This window comes from Ochotona curzoniae, unplaced genomic scaffold (assembly GCF_017591425.1).
Source record: "Ochotona curzoniae isolate NIBS_2020 unplaced genomic scaffold, NIBS_Ocur_1.0 contig_2210, whole genome shotgun sequence".
Lineage (NCBI taxonomy): Eukaryota > Metazoa > Chordata > Mammalia > Lagomorpha > Ochotonidae > Ochotona > Ochotona curzoniae.
The window spans coordinates 23,180,262-23,205,441 of NW_024465369.1; the positions used below are offsets into that span (position 1 = coordinate 23,180,262).

The 25,180-nt window shown below is 41.4% G+C and overlaps 1 long non-coding RNA gene across 1 annotated transcript in view; it reads left to right on the forward strand.

Moving 5' to 3' along the window:
• Positions 1-24,772, forward strand: part of LOC121150867 — a 34,001-nt gene extending 9,229 nt beyond the window's left edge. The window contains exon 3 of the long non-coding RNA XR_005883035.1: positions 24,712-24,772. This is a non-coding gene — a long non-coding RNA (uncharacterized LOC121150867). The remainder of the gene's footprint in view (positions 1-24,711) is intronic.
• The last annotated feature ends 408 nt before the right edge of the window (positions 24,773-25,180 follow it).

Here is a 25,180-nt window from a genome sequence, read left to right on the forward strand (position 1 = left end):
AGTGTCCACGTGACTCCTTTGGCACCTGCACAAAAACTTTTCTAAAATATGCAGCTAAGAGGGAGATTGTTGCTACTTAGGCATGTGAAGACTAAGGATGATCTTGCCAGTTGATCACCCAAGTTGCACCAATTCAGTCCCCCAGGTCTACTGCTCTCTGTTCTTGTTGGCTGTTTCTTTAAGAGCTTATGTTAATGCCTTCTGAGTATTTTCCTTTGTGACTTGATAGTCTTTGTTTGGCCTGCCTTTGTACTTTCACTGTTTATCATTGTCTTATTGATTTTCAGGATTTTTTTTCTTTATTTATTTTGGATATCAAGCTGTTGGCAGTTACATGTGTATTATAAGCACATTTTGAAGATCTGAGGCTTATCCTTTTGTTTATGGTGTTTTTATTGTATAGGCATTTTAATTAATTCAGAGATATAAATATTTTTACTTGCGATGATTTTTTTCCAGGTTAGTTTTCTTTTTTAAAGATTTATTTGTTTTAAAGTTAGAATTACATTGACAGAGAGAGGGATAGAGACAGAGATCTTTGATCTGCTGGTTCACTCTCTTAATAGCTGCAAGGACCAAGGCTGGACCAGACTGAAGCCAGGAGCCAGGAGTTTCATCCCGGTCTCCCATGTGGGCAGAAGAGCCTAACTCTTAGACCATCTTCTGCTTTTTCCAGGGAGCTAGATTGCAAGTGGAGCAGCCAGGAAGCAAACTAGTATCCATATGGGTTGCTGGCATCACAAGCGGTGGTTTTATCTACTATACCACAGTGCTGGCCCCTTCTCAGTCTTAAAGAAATTCTTCCCTGCTTGAAGGTCACAAAACTTTTCTACTGCATTTTCTTGTGAACTTGAAGAATGTTTTTCTTCTACTTTTGGTCTTTAATTTACCCAGATTACCTTTGACAGGTGAGAACTTGTAATAATTTAATAAATATTAAATATTAAGTAAATAAAAATAATTGTGTTACTTAATTCTTCCAGCATTATCCCTTCTGCATTGATTCATAATACTACCTCTGTCACACATACATATCTACAAGTTTATGGAACTATGGCTGGGTTCTGTATATAGTGTCATGACTTTCCTAGATCTTGCACCAATAGTAGCATAGTATTTTGATATATTATGTGCTTTTATTTTATTTTTAATTTTTCATAACATGGGTCCTTAGGCTCAGGGATTTCTCCTTCCACTCTCCCACTCCTCCCATCCCACGGTTTCCCCCTGTATTATTACAATAGTGAAGTTCTTCAACAACAGCCACAAATACATCATACTTCTATTTAAGTGTATACTGACATTGTAGGTATAGAAAATGGTAGAGAGTCCAGAATAAGTCTCAGATTCTTATCAAGTGAGACATTTCACTTGATTTTTCTTTTCAAAAATTATCTTTGCTATTCCTGCTATAAATGAACTCCTTTAAATAAACTTTAGAATCAGTGGGTCAAGTTTCATGAATTTTCACTGGAACTTACTTAAATGTAAGGACCAACTTGGAAAGAGCATTGTAATGACACTGCTCTTCACTTATTTTTTTTAAATCAACCAATTTAAATTAATTAATTAAAATCTTACTTAGTTGATTAGGGTACAAAGGGTCAAGGGCTACAGGAAAGTGGGTAATACCATTGCTTCCATGCTAATATTTTTTTCCCTGTATCTGGGGTCAGGGGAGAAACAAAGGGAAAAAGCCCACCCAGTCTCCCACCTATTCCAGGTCCCCGATGTGAGGCATGCTCCGAGGGTCCTGCTCAAGCAGTTTTCATAGTTCAGCAGGTCTGAATTGCTGCCAATCACGCCATCCCAATCACAATGAAAGCTATTCAGAATCCAGTGGCTGACATAGTCTCTTCATGGTTGGAGTTCTGAGATCAGCAGTTCAGTTGAAGGGATCTCCAAAGAAACTTCGTCTGAGATGATCCTAAACCTGATTTTGTGTGAATTTGCCAGTACAGGGTCTGGCACAGTTCGTCGCTCCAGTCAGCTTATGTACATGCTGGTCGTTGCAATTGCTGGGTCAGTTCTATTTCCAGCCCTGTCTTCCACTTAAACCAATGGGTGTTGTAGTCCAGCTCGATCCTACCCACTTCATACTCGGTCCTCACGCAAACCAATGGGAGCTGCAGCCTAGTTGGGGCGATTCCCCATTACCCCCACCAGGCCTGCTCCCTACTTTGGTTCCCATGCATGCCAGTATGTACCACAGGCTTGTTCAGTCTGTCCCACATCCCATTTAGCCCTAGTATTTGTCAATGGGCATTGAAGCCTAGGTCAACCCAACCAACTTACTATCCAGCCCACACACTTACTGGCAGGTGCCTTTCTGTCTAGCCACTCTTGCGCCCTGTCCTGCCTTTTGTGCTCTCCAGTGGGAGTGGTAGCCCAAGAGGGAGGTGCCCACTATCTCCCTACTAGGTCACTCCAACTTCTGGATTACACTGCTCTTCCCTTCTTTGAGAACATGGACTTGCTCTGTCTTCAGTCGGGTCTTTAGTATCTGCCTGCTAAGCTGGGCAGTAGGTAATTGAGTTGGTGGTTGTTTGGATATCTCACAGGAAAAAATGACACACAGAGAACCTTATTTTGGTACTATTGTTCTGAAAGTGGAAACAGTTTGGAGAGTAGGCATTCAGAAATCAACCAGGTTCTTGCAAATGTCTAGGGGAACAGTAATGAAAGCTTCCATCTTCATGGTAGCAGTGGTCATGCAGATAGGATAGCTGTGGATGACTTTTCAGGGACAAAATGCTCTATGTTGGAAGAAAAAGACTAAGTCAGACTTCCTGCTTCTCTGCTTAAAGATAGGTGAATGAGAAACTCTGAAAGACAAAGACACCATGGCTTGCCAGGGGGCCACTGTGGCCTGTGATAGGGAAACCAGGTGATCACCCAAGTAAGCCCTCTCATGGCCTCCTACATCCTATTCATGGCCTCCTAATTTCCTGAAGTGCAGCTCTTCCACAAAGCCACGCCTCAGAATGAGGATGAGTATTTGGGGATGGGAAGAGCTTTCCTTTGTGGTATTGTGTGCAGGCTTATCACCCAAGTGGGAGCTGGACCTGCATCATGTTTTAAGAGTTCACTTCCTATCTACAGCTCCTTTCAATTCACGGGAAAGTATACTGTGAAGTAATAATTGATGGCAATTAATAAAAGTGAGTGCTTGTTCCATAAGGCACAGTGGATTTCATAAAGGACACTGGGATTTTTCCTTCTTTTTGGGTTTTGGACCAGTGGGAGATGTGAGGTTACCATAAGTGAATTTGGGTAGAAATTGTATGTTATCTTTCTTTGATTTTCTCAAAGATTCATTGTATGTTTTGTGCCTTCATTCATTATTTGGCTATTTTATGATGTTATTATTGTATTTATGATGTCAATTGTATATAAGTTAAATAACTTTGAACTTAGGTGTTTTTAGTCTTTTAATATTAATAAATATTAATAAATGGTGAAATAATTTAATGTACAAACCACCTACTATGCTACTCTATGCTATTTGCAGAAGGAAAGGTAGATATTTGACAATACAAAAATGAAAACCAGAAAGTAACCACAAGTAAAGTGTACCCTTCCTGCCTTGTAAATAACTGTACTAAGTTTCTCTCCAGAAGTGTTGAGACATCCTGTGTGAGTTAGTGGAAAATTAAGGAGCTTTTGTGCAGGTTCTTTAAAGTAATTCAATCTCACATTAAATTTCACTGTTGATTTCTTTTTTTTTTAAGATTTATTTATTTTTATTGCAAAGTCAGAATTATACAGAGAGGAGAGACAGAGAGGAAGATCTTCCATCTGATGATTCACTCCCCAAGTGAGCACAATGGCCGGTGCTGCGCAGATCTGAAGGCAAGAGTCAGGAATTTCCTCCAAGTCTCCCATGTGGGTGCAGGGTCCCAAAGCTTTGGGCTGTCCTCTGCTGCTTTCCCAGGCCACAAGCAGGGAGCTGGATGGGAAGCAGGGCCACCGAGATTAGAACCGGTCACCACATGGGATCCTGGCACGTTCAAAGCAAGGACCCTAGCTGCTAGGCCGCGGTGCCAGGCCCTCACTGTTGATTTCTAAAGTTTCTCTGTGCGTGAATTCATATATCTATGTGTTTCCCAGTAGAAGCATTATGCCCACATTTAGTTCTTGTATATTTATCGTTCATTTCAGTTTTTATTTGAGAGGCAAACACACATATACAGATAAGTAGAAACGAAGACCAACACAGAAAGAGATCTTCTGTCTGCTGGCCACTACCTAAATGCCTTTAGTAGTAGGGGCCAGCCCTAGGAGCCAGGAAGTTAGTCCTGCCCAATCACTTGAGCCATTATGTGCTGCCTCAGAGGGTCTGTACTGGTGTAAACCTAGAATCGTGAGTGCAGACAGAAATCTCACCCTCTGACATGGCATGAGGCATCTCAACTAGAACACTTGCCAGGAGACCAAATAGCTTCTCCATCTCTCATGTGTTAAGGTACTGCTTTGTGCTTATGAATGACACATTGGTATTTACACACTGGGCACAGAGAGCACTTTGCCTTTGTCAATTTGTCTGCATTTAGTTGCAGCTTACTTTAGCTGTGCCCAGCTGACTTGATCCAAATGGACATGCATTTTCTGGAGAGAGCTCTGACTTGTGCCTCTCATCTGCCAAGAGGCTTGCCAGGCCTATAGCCAAAGCCCTTGATGGAGGTACGTACAGGAATCAATATGGTGTAACTAGGCAGTTAGTTTAGGCAAGCTAGAACTCTTGGTATCCTGAAATGTAACCCTATCTCTTTAACTGTTGGTTTGACACGCCCACCTTCCCAGGATGCGCCAGTGGCTTCTGGGACCAAGCTGCTTGCTAGGTCCCTTCTCTATTTGTATATCCAATTAAGGCACCACTCCCTTTCTTATATATATTTTTATAAAAGGTAGAAGCGGGAGACAGCACTCTTTCTAGCAGTGTCTCTCGCCTTAGGAGTGTTGCTTTAAGACGTCTCGCTCTTGGCGTGTGCTTGTTCACTGCGGAGTGGTCTTGGGCCGAGCCCTCCCACTTCTGGGTGGACCTTCCAAGTTACAGGTATGATTTCCCCCCACTCTTTCTCCCTTCTGGGCCATTGATTAGCCCAGTCATGTTGAAGGTTTCTCCTTGTAGGGCAGTCCATGCTTGCGTGTAAACATGCTTATTCAACTTCTCTGCTAAATGAACCCTATTCCTGTTTACGCTTGGTATTAATTTCTATGTAGTATTCCATCTCGGTGAAATACAAGAACCTGGATCAAAAATTTGTATATTCATTGTGCACATCAGAAAGCTGCTGCTTTCTAGTTAACCCTCAGCCATGGTTACTGCTGATTGGATCAGACTGGGTCATCACCTTAAAGATAGCCTGTCCCTTTTGTGCCTAGGGAGACTCTGAAGTGGCCTTTTCTGAGCTGGGTTCCACTGAGGCAGGTACTGGAATGAGGGGTGGTGTCAAAATGTCCTTAAACCCAAGATTTTGTATTGCCAACAAAGGACTCCTAGGAAGTAGGAAGTCTCCCCGCCTACCACCCCGGGTGTGGGTGTTGGGGGGAAGCTGTGAGAGTAATGGGGGACAAGGTGTGAGGAAGAGAAATAAGACTAACAAAACAGTGGGGAGTCAAGTGAAACCCCATAAAAGCTAATTTTGTCTTTATTCGGAGAGATTGGGTTGCACCAGAAACAATCCCCTTAGTGCTAAGGTAGCTAAGAATAAGTATATTTCAAAATTTGTTACTTATTGGCTAAGAGTTGAACCTGGGGCATAGAAATTTCTGGGCTCTGTTCTTTCTGCATGCAGAGGAAGGTGGCCTCATGCAAACTAAAGGCAGCCTTCTAAAAAAGAGCTACAGGGCCCGGCGCGGTGGCGCAAGTGGTTAAGGTCCTTGCCTTGAACGCCCGGGATCCCATATGGGCGCTGGTTCTAACCCCGGCAGCCCTGCTTCCCTTCCAGCTCCCTTCCTGTGGCCCAGGAAAGCAGTCTAGGATGGCCCAGGGCTTTGGGACCCTGCACCCGCGTGGGAGACCCGGAAGAGGCTCCTGGTTTCGGATTGGCATAGCATTGGCCGTTGTGCTCACTTGGGGAGTGAATCACCGGATGGATGATCTTCCTCTCTGTCTCTCCTCTCTGTATATCCGCCTTTCCAATAAAAAAATAATAAAAGAAAAAATAAAATCTAAAAAAGAGCTACAGTTCCTGGTTGCTGGAATACAGGCATACCAGAGGGCAAGTATACAAACATAACACAGCAATGGATGGGGAACTGTAGAGGCAGGCATCCATTAGGTTCCAAAGGCCTGGCGTGAGATGCCAGGGCTATTGTCAGGGATGGAACTAAGCAGATCCTCCCTCACTGGGACCTATGTAGGAGACACAGTTAAAGTTAGTAACAGTTCTAGGAGATAAATGGAAAGTTAATAACATTCATGAACCAGCAGGATCCAGGGGCAAGAAGCAGCTTAGGGAGTTGAAAAGAATACCCAAGGGTGTGCAGTCATGTGAGTCAGGGCTGTGTGCCTGATTTTATGCCCCATGGGAAGTGGCCTTTTCTTCTATCACTTGCAATGACCAAGTGAGAGACAGTGGGTCCGGCCCTCCCCAAAGGAGCCAACTGGATTCAACTGCTTTGCTGTTCTGCTTCCCTGTCTCTTCTCTCTTACCTGTCTACGTGAATTGAGTTATGGACTCTGCTTGACAGGACTGACTGGATTATTGCTGAACTCAGACTCCTGTGAGTTTCAGGGTAGGTTATGGGTATTAATGAATTGGGCTAGAAACTGAAGGTGCTTATCATGTTCTTGTATCTGACTGGTGGAGCCCCTTCCATGATGGGCAGTAGGTAGTTGCTTACAAACTATGATTTGTCACTAATCCCAATCCTTGGACTCCAAATAGCTCAGCCTCTCAATTTCTGTCTCATCTGTTTGTCCTTTGTATTATGTATTGACACTCAGCGTATTGTTGATGAACTGCATATGTTTTTTGTAAATAATCCCTATAACTTCCTCCAAGTTCATATTCTTGCATTGTAGCAAAAGAATTACAAGCCTATGGTTCTGTAGAACTATTGATTAAGATTTAGGATAACTCTCAAATGTGCCTTATTACGACTTGCTAGAGAGAGGACTAGCCATATAAGCTTTAAATTAGCCCACTTAGTTGTGTCAAAGTGGTCATTTTTTTTTCTCTCCTCAGAACTAATAACTTTATGTCTGTGACTGACCTTTTAAAGAAGTGGACAAATAGAACCAGTGCTAACCATTCATGTGGAAAATGGTCAGACTGAGATGAGATTAGGGAAGGAGAAGTGATTTGCAAAGTCAGTACAACACTTGACGACGAAAATAAGAACAAAAACAAAGTACTTAATGTTGAAGACCAGTGTATGTGGAGCTCAACATGGCCAACAATGTAGCTCCTCCCGAGCATGTCATTGCATGCACTTCCCCTGCTGAATACAACAGGTTCCAGTAGCAGTAGTATCTGGCAGCTCAGAAGTCAGGAAGAATGGCTACATTTAATTTTTTACAATGTTCATTTACATTTACTGAGCATCTGTTCTGTCTAGTTTTTCTTACGTATAAAATAGAGCTGGTAATAATTTATGTTTCATAAGGTTATTGTGAGGATTAAATGAAGTATTTTGATCAGTAATTGAAACATATTTAGGAATGTAATAATTGATGTTATTCTTGCTGTTACATGTTGAACTTGGGTTTGAAGATAGAAGAAATGGACAAGTGATAGACCCCTGCTTCAAGCAGCCCTGAAGCTGAGGGAAATGAAACAGTGAAGGAACATTCATGGTTGGGATAGAGACTAGAGCCAATATCATTGCAAAAGGGAAGGAATAACTAATTTTTGCGTGGGTCAGTCATGGCGCGTTTTCCAGATACACTGACGCTGGGAGATGGGAGGGCCGGGAAGGGGTGAGGCTGCCCTATGAGGCAAAGGACTTTCTGGTAATGAGAATCGCACACAGTGTCACAAAGACACAGAACAGTGGCATTTACATTAGATTTACATTTAAATATAAGTTGATAAGGAAAGCCTTAACATCTGTTAGGCAGGAGGTGGTGAAGGAAGTGTGGCCTAGAACAGTGGGAGTAGAGGGGGGAGAAAAGGTATGGCAGATCTTTGAAAAAAAATAGAGTATAATAACCTGCCATTGAGAGGGTTAGGAGGAAGACTTGCATTTTTTTTAAAGATTTATTTATTTGTTATTGGAAAGTCAAATTTACAAAGAGAAGGAGACAGAGAGAAAGATCTTCCATCTGTTGATTCAACCTCAAGTGACCACAATAGCTGGAGCTGAGCCAATCTGAAGCCAGGAGCTTCTTCTGAGTCTCTCACTCAGGTGCAGGGTCCCAAGGCTTTGGGCCATCCTCTACTGCCTTCCCAGGCCACTGGCAGGGAGCTGGAAGGTAAGTGGAGCTGCCAGGATATGAACCGGCTGCCATATGGGATCCTGGTGCTTGCAAGGCAAGGACTTTAGCCACTAGGCTACTGTACTAGGCCCATGACTTGTATTTATAATACAATAAAAACCTCCCAATGACTTTAAAGTAACTTCATATTTAAATATTTATTAATCCACATATAGTTGAGATTCTTTTTCTTCCTATTATATACTATGTTCTTAAATTTTGTAGCACCTTCTAATTAAATGTTTCCATGTAAATATAAATGTTAAAGGAACAAAATAAAATCAACAATCCCTTTGATGATTTTTTTTCTGCTTCTATTTTATTTTTATTTTTATGATACAATTCTATAGGCCCTGAGATTTCCCTTACCCCTCCCCAAATTCCTTTTCACCTACTGATTTCCCCAATATTATTACAATAGTATAGTCCTTCATAAGCAGTCGTAAATCCATCATTGTGCTATTTAAGTATATTCTTAATTGTGGGTACAGACAAAGGCAGACAGTCCAGCATCCTATTGTCAAGAGATATCCAGCAATATATTTGGGAGTCCCATTGCTGATCATTTTAACTTTTGTTTTTCATGGTCTATGGTCCCTGAAAGGTGTCAGAATGAAGAATTTAGGATTATAATTAAGATAAAAATGAAAAATCCTAGAACTATAATGGAAAAAAATGGTATGGTAAGATGATAATATGTATGAATTATCCTGATGTGTGCTAGTGAATTGCTCTATTAGAATATCAGCGCTATTTGGAAAGCTGTCAATGTCATCTCATATTTAAACTATTAAGTGCATATTTAAACTGTGCAAATCACTTGCATTCATTTCATGGCTAATCAATCCAGTCTGAAATCATTTGCCAAGTAGTAATGGGATTTTCTCTAACAGCCAGATACTTAAATCACTAGATACCAAATTATGAGATAAAAAAAATCAATTCAGCATCCCAGGTAATTATCAGCTTAAAACAATATTGTGTTGAGTCCTGGCTCATGCCCCTTTCAGCAGCTGTCTTTGTTTTGAACCATTTTGTTAATCTCAGTAACTCTAGCATGGCACACTAATGATGCAAATGATCTTTTCACTTTAATTTTACATTGTAGATTGAGCTATTGGCCTTTGACATAACATGTTTTCTATTTCAGCCAGGGCCGAAATTAGAACAGCAACAGCAGATAAGGGGAGCAGGTGACATTTTCTAGAGCTATTGGAAAGTATAATATCCAAAAATATAAAGTGGCATTTGGAAGATGGGCAAATGGCAAACAACGATCCTATTTACCATGGGAGGGGATACAGGAGGAGGGAGAGAATAAAGGAGAGAGAAATCCTTTTTTATTGTATTTCATGAAACTGAAGGATCTGTCCTACAGTTGTGGAAAAATGCATTAATCCTTTTCAGTCTGAAACTCAGGTTTACTGATAAGCGAATCCTCACGCAAGTTAAAACTCTTAACTGAAATGGCTTTGGTTCCTGTGACTTAAGTAAATCTTTGATAAATAAGCTATTTAAAATTAGTCAGTAAAAACAAAGTTAAAATGTTTCTGAGATTGTTCACATACTTGTTCTTGGGTTTATAGGTCAAGTAAAAATCTGCTAATCCTTGTTAGATATTTAAAGTCATCAAAGTGTAATTTTGACCTAAAGAAATAATGGAGATAAAAGTACACAGCTTTCTGTGTTTAGAGTGCAATGATTTAGTTTTTAGGGTTTTTCTGTTTTAAAATTTCAGACAGAGACAGAGAAAAATCATGTCTTCTGGTTGATTCTCCAGATTTCTACAATAGTTAGGACTGGACCAGGCTGAAGTAAAAAGCTCAGAGTTTAATCTAGTTTTCCTGTATATGGTGGGGACCCAAATACCTGACCCATCATCTGCACTAGCAGGAAGCAGAGCTGGCACTTGAACCTGGGTATCTTGGAATGGGGGTCCCAAGTGGTATCTTAAGTGCTGCACAATATGCCAGTTTATGGGACCTTTTCTTTAAAAATAAACTTATGACCTTGCTTGTATAACATCTCAGTTTTCGTAAGTAACCAAAATATGTGTTTAAAAAAGCAAGTATAAAGGAGATAAATGCTTCTAAATATAAATTCAAGAAGTCTTGGCTTCTTAAAATCCATAAAAAGATGACATGTTTGGATCTATTAATAAATCTATTTTTATAAATGGTTGCATATGGCAAGTTCAAGACTATGTTATATGTTCTATATAAAATGTGTATGTATGGTCAAGTTGGCTATAGTTTTTAAATTATTTATGAGTTACTTTAAAATACTTTTTTAAACTTTTGGAACTAGCCAAGGAAACCAAGATTTTATGTTGTGTCAAAACATTCTCTTGCATGTCTTGCTGTCTTTGTAGGTTTTAAATTTTTAAAAATTTATTTGAGAGGCATAGAGAAAAGGAGAGAGTGAAGAAGCAAAAGCAGTCCCACTCTCTGATTCACTCCCCAGATAGCCACACCAGCTGGGGCTAGACCCAAGAACCAGGGACAGAAACCCAAGCCTTGCACATGCAAAGCAGGGATCCAATATTGGAGCTATCCCCACTGCTGACTGGGGTTTGCATTGGTGGGAAGCTTGAGTAAGGAGTCAGTGCTTGGAATCAAACCCAGGAAATCCTGACTGCTGAAGCGGCTAAGTACTAAGTAAGAGACTGCTTTGGCTATGCTTTGATTGGTTAAGAAACCGGATTCTTAAAAGAATTAATGATTTTTTTTGTTAGTTATACATTTATTTTAAAATGCTTTAAATGGCCATTTTATAACTGGTTTAACCTACAACTCTGGGCAAACCTTCTAAATTAAATGCAGTGATATGGTTCACAGTGATGTGGGCTCTTATTGTCACCAAATGTTTCAAACCTTGCGATATCATTGGCAGGCTTTCCCAGGATCAAAATTCTAAAATGAACTCCTTCTTCCTTTTGGAGACTTGTGATTTTTCTTGTGGGTCCCTGAAGATCTTCAAAAGATAAAGTACTCCTTTTGTAGAGAAAGATAGCTAATTAGGCTTGTTTGGAAAATATGCAAAGCAATGTCAAAATGTGATTTGACATTAAAATGTGTTTGCTTTATATTTATCTACAGATATGTTACTGACCCGAATGTTCCAGGGGTTATGTAAGGTTTATGAAAAAATGGGTGGCCCTGGGGTAGAAGACAGCTTGGAACATTTGAGATATCTTTTTTTTTTTTTTAAGATTTATTTTTATTATTTTTTCATTGGAAAGGCGGATATACAGAGAGGAGAGACAGAGAGGAAGATCTTCCATCCGATGATTCACTCCCCAAGTGAGCTCAACGGGCCGATACTATGCCGATCCGAAGCCAGGAGCCTCTTGCGGGTCTCCCACGCGGGCGCAGGTTCCCAAAGCTTTGGGCCGTCCTCGACTGCCTTCCCAGGCCACAGGCAGGGAGCTGGAAGGGAAGCGGGGCTGCCGGGATTAGAACCGGCGCCCATATGGGATCCCGGGCGTGCAAGGCGAGGACCTTTAACCACTTGCGCCACCGCGCCGGGCCCGAGATATCTTTTAAGTTTGCCATTCTATCACATCCTCAGGGACCTGAAAGGACAGAATTGCTGAAAGACCACAGAATGCTGTACACAATAAAGATACCTACATTTCTGTCAATTTTGGAGCTAAACAAATTTTGGGCAACAAAATTTTAACCATAATTATATTAATTTTTTTGTTGCCCAGAGTTCTAATTCTTCCCAAGAAATATTTGTAATATGATTTCTGAAAAAGATTCTAAGGAGAATTATTTAGTTATTTATTTGAAAGGATGGGTGACAGCCGGAAAGACACAGAGAGAGAGATTAAGGGAGAGAGAACAGAGAGAGAGAGATTCCCCATACACTGGTCCAGTCCCAAAATTTCTGCAACATCAAGGTCTGAGCCAGGTGCCAGAAACTGCATCTTCCTCTCCCAGAGGGATGGCAGGGACCCACATGTGTAAGTCATCATCTGCTGTCTTCCCAGCACTTTGATGCTACACGAACTGATGCTGTGACAGACAAGAGATGCCTACACTGCAAGCAGCAGCTTAACGCGATGTGCTACAGTGCCAGCCCCTCACATATGTTTTACACTTGCTCAGCCAAAAGACAGAGAAGCAAATATTCTTAAACACAGGTTTCTGATAGCTCTAGGATAAGCAGACTAAGTTATCCTTACAAAGAAACTGTTGGGGAGAGCCAGTGTGTTTTGAGTTGAACTGCTGCCTGCAACACTGTGACATGCAAGTGGCGCTGTTTGAATCCCAGCTGCTCCACATTCACCCCAGCTCCCTGTCAATGCCCTGGGAAGGCAGTGGAGGATGACCCAAGTCAGGCCCCTGAACCCACATCAGGGACTCTGAAGAAGCTTCTACCTGTTGGCTTTAGCCAGGAGCAGCCCTGGCTGTTGAGACAATTTGGGGCAGATACTTTTGTAAATAAAGATAAAAAAAAAATTCACCCTTTCTTTCCTACACTCTCCAACATTTGAAAGCTGTTTAGTATTTTTGTTTTTCATGGCAATGTAGGTTTTTACACACGTCCAGTAAAGGAGTGAGTTCTTTTCGTAACAGAATACAATGGAAAACACTGACATATTTAAAAAAAAACGTAGGTTAACCGCCTGGCTTCAAGGATTTCCAGTCTTATAATGAGAAAATTAGTCACTTATGAGAAGACTGAAATTTCAAAAGATTAGGTACTGCAGGTAAAAATCTAAAGCCAACCTTGGTTTGGCTTCATAACCTTGAGAGCTCTCTTAAAATCTAAAATTACTATGTAAGTCACTTTTATTGCTGCACTTATGCAAATAACCAACCCAAAAGTATAATACACCTGTTAAAGGGTTATAATTGTTCCGTGTTGTAATTCAAATTTGAGTTGTTATGCTCCTGATGGCTTTGTTTGTATTTTCCCTTTTGGACTACATGTCTGTCTGTTGCCTGTCAAAATTCTACAGAAACTCAACTCCCAACACAATAATGCTGGTGCAACAATTTGGGGTGATGACTCTTGCATATATAGAACAGATGAAGTTAAATTTAACAATAGGCTGCAGGTAAACCTGGCCTAAGAGCTCTTCCCTTTAAGTCCCCGGTGTGGTTCAATGTGATTTATAGTTTATTATTATTATTATTATTATTAGAGTTTTTGACACTGAGTTGTTAATCATTTCCCTCCTGATGTGGGATCAGGTCACAACAACAACCAGGGGCAATACATTTGGCAACAAGAGCTAAAAACCCAATTATGAGATGACTACTCAGTCATGTTCTGAGAAAAAGAAAATCTTGACCACAAGGTAGGAGGGCTATTAGGTGCAAAAGATCCCCGAACCACGGGCATACAAGTTCCACATGCAACGATGCAAAAGCAAAGAAACTTTATTGCTAGCTAGAGCTAGGGTCCATGTCTCATCCAACGAAGTGGAGTCTTGACAAGGACCCCCACTTGTCTCTTGCAGACCATTTTTATTCCCTCCTAGTCAGGTACAACACGTCTCCAGCAAGCAGTTCTTATCTTGGTCATGTCACTCACAGACGTGCGGATGCCCACGATTGGCCCAGGTCCCAAGGTCATTCCTCACTGCCCATTCCATCACTCTGAGGAAAATGAAACTTTGGAGTGAAGTGAAACTTAGGCCTACTTTCTGACCTTGGGCCTATCATGGCATTGGTCCTGTTCTTCATGCAGCAAAGCCAAGCAATGATTACAGAAGCCCAATGCAGCGGTTATGTTAACGCTTGAAAGGCTGGCTTATCACTACTCAGCACTCTTGTACTCCTACTACTATTATGTGCTTAACTAGTCTCACCTGTAGTCAGTAATTTACTATTTATCCCTAATAGACTTTTACCACTACTGTTGTTAAGAGTAAATCCCCACCACCCAGCCTTGCATCCCCAACTCCATAGGACCATCAAGATGGAGCCACTTATGTATTTTCTCTCTGGCTCTCAAACACAAGATGAACTTTTAAATACTTTGCTGTAATTTCTCCCAGTCTGTCATGAGTTGATGAAGATGTTGACTGAATGTAGATTCTTGGTCTTCCATATAGTTAGTCATGAATGAGAGCAGAAAGAAGGGATATGGTAAATGAAGGGTTAAAGAATGACCATTTTTCTACCTACATTCTTAAAAAAATTGTAATTGAACATTGTTTATGATACAGGCAGAAGAAAAAACTTGAGGCAATTGGGCAAGAAGAAAAAACAATCGCTTGGGAAAATTCTATGCAGAATGATGAGGAAAGTGCCTAGACTGGAAATAGATACAGGTTATATATGCAGGTTTTGTGGGAATGATGGAGTGGAGAGGAAAGGCATGGGAAATCCAAGTTTGTGCTATTTTTGATGTTGTTTCTATAGAAAGTGGGTGAAGGGCAGGCAGGAAGGTGGTGAAACCAAAGGAAAGAAGAGAGTTGCATCCATGCATTTTAACTGTCAGAGGGGAAAAGCAGCTTCCTGTCTTCTCAGCAGTAATTTTTCAAGTTCCTCCTTTTGTGCTAGAACCACAAATTAAAAAATTTAGAATTCCTCAGTGAGGAATATTTGTATGAAAATTATAAAGTGGGAGGGAGATGCCATTTTCTCCAAGTGCAGCTATGCGTGAGACAGCTGGGAGTTGGGCCCCAGACTTCCAGGCATCCTCCTACAACAGCGGATAGACTCTTTGCTCCCCTGGACTATGCAGAAGAGGCTATGCAATCCTCTAGTTTTCTGTATTAAATCCCCTTTTACTCAGCAAATTTGGAGTTTTCTGTTTTCCCAAAATAACCTTGGCCAGTTTACTTTCCAATTCATCAATTAAGATGGATTATGGGGCCTGGTATATTAGGCTAGGGGCTAAATCCTTTCCTTGTATCAACTGGGATTCAATATGGGTACCAGTTCATGTCACATCTGTTCCACTTCCCATTCGGCTTCCTGCTGTGGCCCAGGAAAGCAGTAGAGGATAGCCCAAACACTTGGCACCCTGCACCCACATGGGAGACCTGGAAGAAGCTCCTGGCTCCTGGCTTTAGATCAGGGCTCAGCTCCCACTGTTGTGGCCATTTTGGGAGTGAACCAGTGGATGAAAGATCTTTTTCTGTTTCTCCTCCTCTCTGTATATCTGTCTTTCCAATAAAAAAGATATAAGAACAAATCTTTGAAAAAAGATAGATTATGTTGAGTTTGTCCACAATCATGTTTTTGTTGGTTAGGATTATCACATTTTATCAGTCAGGATTTTATGTTACATACAATAGAAAGAAAATATTACTAATTGAAAGGAAAAATCTACTGAAAGGATTTCAAATAGTTTGCAGAATTTCTGGGAGGACTGATGTGACTTCATCTCATTTTCTTTCTATCCTAAAGTCACCCATATTTCTCAGTGTAATTGGATTTCTGCTGGATAAATATTTTGGGAGAAGGATGGCTCTGTATAGGCAGAATGCTAATTTAATTTAATTGTGTTTATCATTAGCATTCCCAGGTACAAAAAACTGAATTTAGTTCAATTGGAAAAGTAATTTGTGAAAGCATATTAGGTAGTGTACAAGATTGTTGAAAGAGTCTAAGACTGCACAGCAGCAAAAGTCTAGTAAAAAATTTATCAGAGGCTCAGTGCAGTGATTCAGCTGGCTAATCCTCCCCTTCAAGTGCCAGGATCCCATATGAGCAGCAGTTTCTGCCTCAGTTGTTCCACTTTCCATCCAGCTCCTTGTTTGTGTCCTGGGAAAGCATCAGAGGATGGCCCAAAGCCTTGGGACCCAGCATGTGTGTGGGAGATCCAGAGGGAGCTCCTGGCTCTTGGTTTTGGATTGTCTGAATTCTGGCTGTTGCGGTCATTTGGAGGAGGCAGTCAGCAGAAGGATCTTTCTCTTTGTCTCTCTTCTGTAGGTCTGCCTTTCCAGTAAAAGTGGATAACTCGTCAAAAAAAAAAAAATTACCAGAGTGCAGTCACACCTTTGGGCATAGAGTTTGCGCTCCATTGTGCCCCCAAAGGTAGTCCTGGAATCTGAGACTATTGATTCTGGAGGCTGTTTGTGTCTGTCTGCTCTTTCCTCCCAAACTCCAAGCTGGATTCTGGGTATGGTTTACTTCTTCATGTTTGAATTAGATTTTAGTATGTAGCAAATCACCACAGATTTGGTGGTTGAAAACAGCACAAAATTATTCTCTTCCTGTTTTAGAGGCCCAAACTCCCAAATCAGGTATCTCTAGGCTAAAATCTGGGTGTTGGCAGTGAAGCTGAAGGAGGGAATAATCCATTCACTCTCTCCCAGCTTCAATTGGCTATTGGCATTCTTTGTCTTATGTTTGTTTAAGTGGAGTCTTTAAGACTGGCATAGTCTAATTCCCTATGCTTTGTCTTCACATTGCCACTTCCTGTTGTGTGTGTGTGTGTGTGAGAGAGAGAGAGAGAGACAGAGACAGAGAGACAGAGAATATGAATATGAATATGAATGAATCCTTCCTAGACTTTCAAAATTCCTGACCCTTGCATGTAGGACTTACTGGGATATTGCAGGAAAACCTGCTCCATCTCAGAAGAATTAATTTAGTCATGCCTACAGAGACTCTGCCATGTAAGATAACATTCACAAATTGTGAGAATGAGGACCCAGTATCTTTGAGGGTATTATTTGGCCTGTAACACATTGTTTGTTTCTTAGTTTAAGATTCACTTGTGTGTATCTCACTAATGGAGCCTCAGTCACGGCCTGATCCCGGGCCACAGTAGAGTTTGTAAAGTGAGCCTTCTGATAGGAGGATTCAGAGATGGTAGGTGGCCAAAACACATGTCAGTGTCAACAGTAGCAGCTCTGAAACGCTTCATGAAAATGATCTTCGTGTAAATTGACCAACCAAAATCTTCAAACTGGGAGAAGTACCTATTGTTTCATGCCTGGAGTATTCAATTTCAAGTCTTGCCAAGTAATGACAAGGAAAAATAATAATTACAGAAAAATAATTTTCTTTATCTTGGAGATTCAGGGTGAAAAATACAAAATAAAGATGTAAGGTATAAATTTGGAGTTAAGCACAGGAAAAAACATCTATTACTGAATTTACGCAGGAACAATCCCATTGGATCCCACATTTTATTAAGAATAGCATTGAGTTATAAAGTCATAATCAGTTCTATTTCCTGAAGGTTTGGTACATATAACCCATTTAGTACCTAGCATTGGCCACCGTATTTATGACACAAAGGAGTGGCATAAAAAGAAGCGGACAATTTCTATTCCTTCCACTCCTGATGTTTGTTTTTCAGAGAAACTCAGATGATGCCTCTGTGCGTTCCCTTTCGCCCAGTGTACACATGCTTCTCCATGTCAGCAGGGAATGCTCCCAGCTCTTCTCCCCCTTGCTTGCTGGAAGTAATGTATCAGTGCTCACATTCTTCCCAATCATTGTCTTTTCAAAAACTCCAATGATCTGTTTAGGATCTGATGTGTCTTAGTAGTGTCACTATGATGTGGGCATCTTACAGCCTGTATGCTGCACATGTTACTGTAGTGGGACAGCATTTCCTCATTTTGGGGTGTTGTATATGTATTAGAAAAGAAAACCATGGAAATGTTACTGTGGTTAGCCCTTACAATCACATAGGTGCCAGTGCATGTGCATGTTCAGTTCTCTTGTGTAGATTATCTTCTGACAAGCTGTTTGCTGCTGATACCTGACTGCAGGTTTCTGAGACACACTTAAAAATCAATTTGTTCCCTTGACCATTTTGAGACTATGATAATATAATAAAAGCTTTCTTTTAGAAGACCCGGAATCAAAGCAAAGATTTTAAAGTTACAGGAAAAAAAAAATGTCTCCCCTACCTCTTAACCTTGAGGGCTTCCAATTTCTTTGTTTAGAGATCTTATTTGACAAGGAGCTGTGGTGTTATGATCAGATTGACAACGATATCAGATTACCCGAACACCAGATGAAAGTTTGGGGCAAAGATCTGACCAATTCTGGTGCTATGTTCTTCATTATAAGACAAGAACAATAACCAGGTCACCTTACTTGCCAGTGCCAATAACTTTCTTCCTCATTAGATATGATCAACATTTTCACAAAAGGTTATTTTAGTGCTTCTCTCTCTCTCTCTTGAGTTTTGGAGTGGTTTTATGTACCCCAGCCCCTCACAAAATGCTTTTCCCCGTCTTTTTTATTTCCAAACCTCTGGTTTGAAGTGACCTTTTTGGTAGGGGAAGGAGGGATGAAGGAGAACAACAGTGGTTTTAGAAGCTTCACTCTATGAATTAATGCGTCTGCTTCAGCATAATGTTGGTATTTGATCAAACATAAAAAGCTTCAAGCTTTTAACGTCCTGCTGACACCAGTATCAACAAAGCATCGAAGCGGAAGCTTTCTGGCAGCTGATTAGAGGGAGATTTTATTTCGCTGCTTTAAGACTAAGTATACCTTTTAGTAGATCTTTCTCAAGGATAAGCTACCTCGTGCATTATAAATCAAATTCAAGAGCTTTAATAAAGGACCCTTGATAATTTGGTAATATATTATCACTATGTTTTGGAAAGGTGAAGAATGACTGCTTTTTATAGTGTAATTTAAAATAATAATATGCATTACAGTTGTGTTCACTCATGAAAGTATAATTGAAGCATGTGGGCTTATAATAACCTTTTGTTTTGCCTTGACGATGTCCACTCTCAGCTCACGAATGGCTTGCTGGGGAGTGATTTATCATGCTTGTTTCTAGGTTCTGGTAGGGCTGAACATGTGTTCAATTGAACGTTTATGCTATGGTGTTGGAAGAAGTCCACACAAACATAAGTTTGAAAGCTGGAGAAAAAAAGGCTGCTAAATAATGAATCATTCTAGTATCGGTAGCACATTCCACATTTGCAAGCTTGCTGGGTCAGTGGGGGCTCTCCAGGAAATGGGTGGCTCTCTAGTGATGGCACTTAAAGAGAGCTCAATAATGGGAGTGTTTATAAAGGTGGGAAGGTTAAGGGAAGCAGCACTGTTTGATGAAGCCTCTTGTGAAAGAGAACAAAACAGGGAGTCTTTATTACCCAGGGCCTCAACAACCAAGTGGGTATGGTGTTCTAGGATCTTGGAAATGTTGTGTCTGTGGGAGACGAGAGTGTGACAGCCAGTAGGTCCCAGAGGAGGAATATAGTCACTGCTAGGTCACAGCAAGGGGACGAGGGACTAAGAGGATCTAGAACTTTCCTTGTTTCCACCTTTGCAACACCTCTCTGAACTTTTGGGCTCAAGGGTAAGAACATCCAAAGGGAATCATCTGAGACAGAGCCAGGAGGACAGAGTGCAGCTCTGGAGGCACAGGCAGAAAATATGCAAGACTGGAGCGAGGAGTGGTGAATGGCACTGAGGCTAGACAACTTAGCCTTCGCAATGTTGTTGTTTTTAAATCTATTTACTTACTTAAAAGTCATAGTTACAGAGAGGGGGAGGCAGAGGCACACACACATGCACTGAGAGAATGAGGAGAGAGATTGGGAGAGGGGCATATGGAGGGAGGGAAGGAGGAAGGGGGATTGAGAGAGAGCGAGAGGTTTTGCTCTGCTGATTCACTCCTCAAATGGCTGCAATGTACAGAGCTGGGCCAGGCCAAAGCCAGGAGCCAGGCGTTTCATCTAGGTCTCCAGTGTGGGTGCAGGCGTCCAAGTACTTGGGAGGTCTTCTGTTGCTTTGCCAGGATATTAGCAGGGAGCTGCATCAGAAGTAGTGCAGCCAGGATTCCAACTGGCACTCACAAAGAATGCCAGCATCACAGATGGGTGCTTAACCCATTGCTCCACGGTGCTGATTTGATCTATAGGTGATCAGTTAGAAATGAAACTCAGCAATTATCCTGTTCTGTTTTTCTGATTTCCAGTCATATCTAAGAAAGATGACTCTTAAAGTTTTTCTTTGTCTGCTCAGGTCATATAATTTTTAAAGTTGGTTGTTTTGTTTCAGTAATCAGTTTGGAATGCAACTCAGCAGTTTTTAATGAGATCACATCAGCTCTAAGAATACTGGGGGGAAAAAAACCCATTTTTTTTGGAAGGGAGTTTTAATATTCATAGGATCCACTCAAAAAAGCAAATATATGGGGCCCGGCGGTGTGGCCTAGTGGCTAAAGTCCTCACCTTGCACGCACCGGGATCCCATATGGGTGCTGGTTCTAATCCCGGCAGCTCCACTTCCCATCCAGCTCCCTGCTTGTGGCCTGGGAAAGCAGTTGAGGACAGCCCAAAGCTTTGGGACCCTGCACCCGTGTGGGAGACCCGGAAGAAGTTCCTGGATCCTGGCTTCGGATTGGCATAGCATTGGCCATTGTGCTCACTTGGGGAGTGAATCATCAGACAGAAAATCTTCCTGTCTCTCCTCCTCTCTGTATATCTGACTTTCTAATAAATACATAAATCTTAAAAAAAAAAAGCAAACATATGCAGTCAGTAGGCATGCATCCTGCATCAAGTTTGCATCTTGGCGTTGGCTCTGGCTCCGCCTCCAGCTCCTGCTGATGCAGAATATGGGAGGCAGTGGTGATTGGGTCTCTGTCACTCACAGGAGAAACCTGGATTGAGTTCCTGGCTCCCAGCTTCAGCCGCAGGCCAGCCTGGGTGTTGTGGACATTTGAGGCATGAAGCAGCAGATAACACACACTCTCTCTTTGCTTCTCAAATACATTACAAAAATAAAGTAAAACAGAGTAAAATGGCTGCTTATTGTTGTAGGTGCTCTGCACGGACCTCCGAGGGCTCTGGTTTTCTCTCACCTTCTTCCTTCAATTCCCTGCATTTAGAGCTCTCCTGGGGCTCCTTAGCTGATACACATATATATTTGGATTCCAAAACATACTTGCAATGAGGTCATACCTCCCTATGTATCTCAGGGGAAAAAAACGTATTTGTCCTTCTCTGATTTTTTTGTTTGTTTGTTTTTGCCTAATGAGTTGCTTTCTTTCTGCTCCCTTGTCTACTGAAACCCTGTGCCTCTCATCCTATACCCTTTTCTTAAGATTTTATTTATTTTTTATTGGAAAGTCAGATATGCAGAGAGGAGAAGAGGCAGAGAGGAGGACCTTCCATTCAATGTTTCACTCCCCAAGTGGTCACAATGAGCGGAGCTGAGATGATCCAAAGCTAGGAGCCAGGAGCCTCTTCTGTGTCTCCCATGTGGGTGTAGGGTCCTAAGGATTGGGCCATCCTCACTTTCCCAGACCATAAGCATGGAACTGGCTACCACGCTGGGCCTCTATGCCCTTTTTTTGTGGTACACTAGGCAGTATAGATTATTGGTGAGAGCTCCAAGTTGAGAATCGTGAGATTAGGTTCCAATTCCAATTGGACCATAAATTAACCATGCAGCGGTCACTGTTTCAAAGTCTTGCTTTTGTTATCTGAAAAGTGGTGCTTGCATTAGTGAACTCACAAGTACTAAAATAAAAAAGTAATGAGAGCTCATGGGGATGTATTAGTTGATTTTAAAGAAAAGCAAGGTTAATGGTAATGAACTACAGCCACAGAAGATCACCATTATGTCCCAAGACTTGGTTCATGAGTTTTTAAAAAAGATTTGTTTATATTTATTAGAAAGGCAGATTTTATGGAGAGAAGGAAAGACAAAGAAAAAAAATCTTCCATCTGTTGCTTCATTTCCTAAATGGCTGCGATGACCAGAGCTGAGCCAATCTGAAACCAGGAACCAGGAGCCTCTTCTGGGTCTCCCATACGGATGCAGGGTCCCAAGGCTTTGGGCCATCCTCTGCTACTTTCCCAGGCTACAAGCAGGGAGCTGGAAGGGAAGTGAAGCAGTCAGGAAACAAATTGGTGCTCATCTGGCATGCTGTTACTTCAAGGGGGAGGATTAGCCAACTGAGCCATTACATTGGCTCCATGGTTCATGGTTTTAAGCCATAGAAATTATTTTTTTCTGATACCAGAGGTTGTCACACCTTGGCCCACTGTAAGCATACATAAAAGCTAAATTAGATACTGTAATGTCAATTTATGACAGTGCTTTCATGTTTAGGGCTATGCACTTGTTCTGGAATTCCTGAATCAGGAGAGTTTCCTTTGGATTTAGACCACCTTTCCAGTGAGGTTTCTCACACTTATGCAGCCTTCTCCAGAAACATTCCAGACCTACCACGGCTGCAGTGAATTTATCCATAAGACTGAGGCAGGTGTAGAATTGTCTGCTTACTCATTTACAATTGGAAAATGAGTATATGAACACTTATCACAGCCCTCACCTCTCAGTCTACATGGAGGACTTAATCACAATCATGAACCATTGCCTTTCTCATAGGCAAACACTATCCTAGATGCTTAATGCACTTAGCATCTGGGAGATCAGACCTTCCCTTGACGCTTGATAGACTAGTGCTAAGCAGCAAAATCCTAACTACAGATATTGGTGAGCTTGGAAGTAGAACAGTGGAAGTTGTGCTATGAAGGAAGGTGAGAGGGTCTGCTTAAGCAGTCGTGTCACTGCATGTGCTTGGCCATGTCCCATGAAGTTTTGCTTTGGGAAGTGCAATTTTCTTGGCTCAGGACGGCTGAGGAGTTCTGTCTCTGAAACTCCTTCCATAGGGTCTGTTTCCCCTTTCTGACTCCATCTCCAGCCCCTCTCCACTTGCCTGCTTCAGACACTTTTCATCTAGTCTCAGCCTGGACGGGAGTTCTTGGGATGCCCTTCTCTCTTATTTATTTATGTTTTGGTTCATTCTGTGCAGATTTTAGAGTTACATTCATGAAGGGAAAATTCTGTAGGAAACATCAAGCTCTGCTAGCTTAGGAGCACCTTATGACTGCGTGCTCCGTCAGATCAGCCAATCTGTGAAATGCAGAGGGATGGGGCTGCTAGGCCTGCTGGTTTCCTAGAGCGAGCAACAGTCAGCGCTGCCTATTTCCAAATCCATTTATGCTGATTGCACTCCACATTGCAGCTTTACGCTTTAATTATGAAAAGAGAATTATTGTATAAGAACTAATCTAAAAGCCTGGTGGCCACACAATATATGAAAATAATTAAAGATTGTGCTATTAAATATGACAATCAACATAGTAGGGGAAATGATAGATATTTAAGGCTTGTACTCTAAATTTTTACCTATGAAACACATGAAAACTGGAGATTGAGTATGTTTTAAACTGAGAACAGCAGAAAGCAATATTAAAAAGGATGGCATTATCCCTACACTTAAGGATTAATAGATAATGCATTTTTAAAAAGATTTGTTTATTTTTATTGGAAAGGTATATTTACAGAGAGACAGAGGGAAAGATCTTCTATCCACTGGTTCACTCACCAAGTGGCCACAATGACTGCACCTGAGCTGATCTGAAGCCAGGAGCCAGGAGCTTCTTCTGGATCTCCCACACAGGTGCAGGATCCCAAGACTTTGGGTCATCCTTGACTGTTTTCTCAGGCCACAAGCAGGGAGCTGGATAGGGGTACAAACCAACTCCCAAATGGGATTCTGGCTCATGCAAGGCAAGGACTTTAACCATTAATCTATCACACTGGGCCCTGCATATTTCTATAATATAAAAGAAAACAAGGTGTTTAATCTAGGTATCTAACTATAAGTTTTTATGGTTCCTTGTTTTAGCTGAGCTTTTTTGATATCATATCTAGAGGTCACAACAGAAAGAGCTTCGGGTGCAGTGTTGATGAATGAGAATAGCCACATGGTCATTGTAATGGCTATCACAGATGAAACTACAGCTTGCAACCAATATAGATTACAGTTGAAGTATAATATTAAATTTGCTTATGAATACAGAATTACAAATTATCTTCTAAAGCAACACACAGCAAATAGGCCATAATCAACATCTCTTTTTTTCTCTAAGCTCCCCTTGGGAAGTTTTTAAATTTGTAGTATCAACTCAAAGGAGCTTCTGCTGTGAATACATAACCATTTCATTTTGCTGTGGCCAGCAGAACTGCTGTATTTGCATGTGCTATGCTAGGTATTGTGCAGATGGTGGATTCTTTCTGTACCTTTGGATGTTATCTGGAGCAAAAGGGGGCCAACCATTTTCTTGCTTGATCAGGGGAACCTTTGATTAAAGAATACAGATACCAATGGCTTGAGTAAATACTACATCTGTTAAGTGGTGCTCAATTTTTAAAAAGTCTTTTACTAGCCACAATATACACATATTTTTAATCAGGGGCTCCGAAGTCATAGGTAACTCAGTGAATAATGGTTCTGCTAAGTGGTCACTCTGCCTTGCTCTGTTTCTGTGAGTTTTCTCTTGTTCTGCTCTTTGATCTGATAATCTCACCTTCCAGGTTCCAATGTCTACAAGGAGAAGAACCCTGTTGATTCCTACATTACTGAGTTGGGTTTCTGGTACCTATAAGCGCTCTCTCTCTCTATTTATTTATCTATTATTGGAAAGTCAGATATACAGAAAGGAGGAAACACATAGAGAAAGATCTTCTATCGAATGTTTCATTGCCAAAGTGGCCGCAACAGCTGGAGCTGAGCTGATGTGAAGTCAGGAGCCAGGAACTTCCTTTGGGTCTCCCATGTGGGTGCAGGATCCCAAGACTTTGGGTCATCCTCGATTGCTTTTCCAGGCCACAAGCAGGGAGCTGGATGGGAAGTGGGGCCTCCAGTGTACAAACTGACTCCCATATGGAATCCTGGTGTGTGCAAGGTGAGGACTTTAGCCACTAGGCTACTAAGCTGGGCCCAAGTTGTCTCTTTTAAGGAGGTCAGGAGTAAAGTTTAAATAACTTTTGGGTACATGGCATT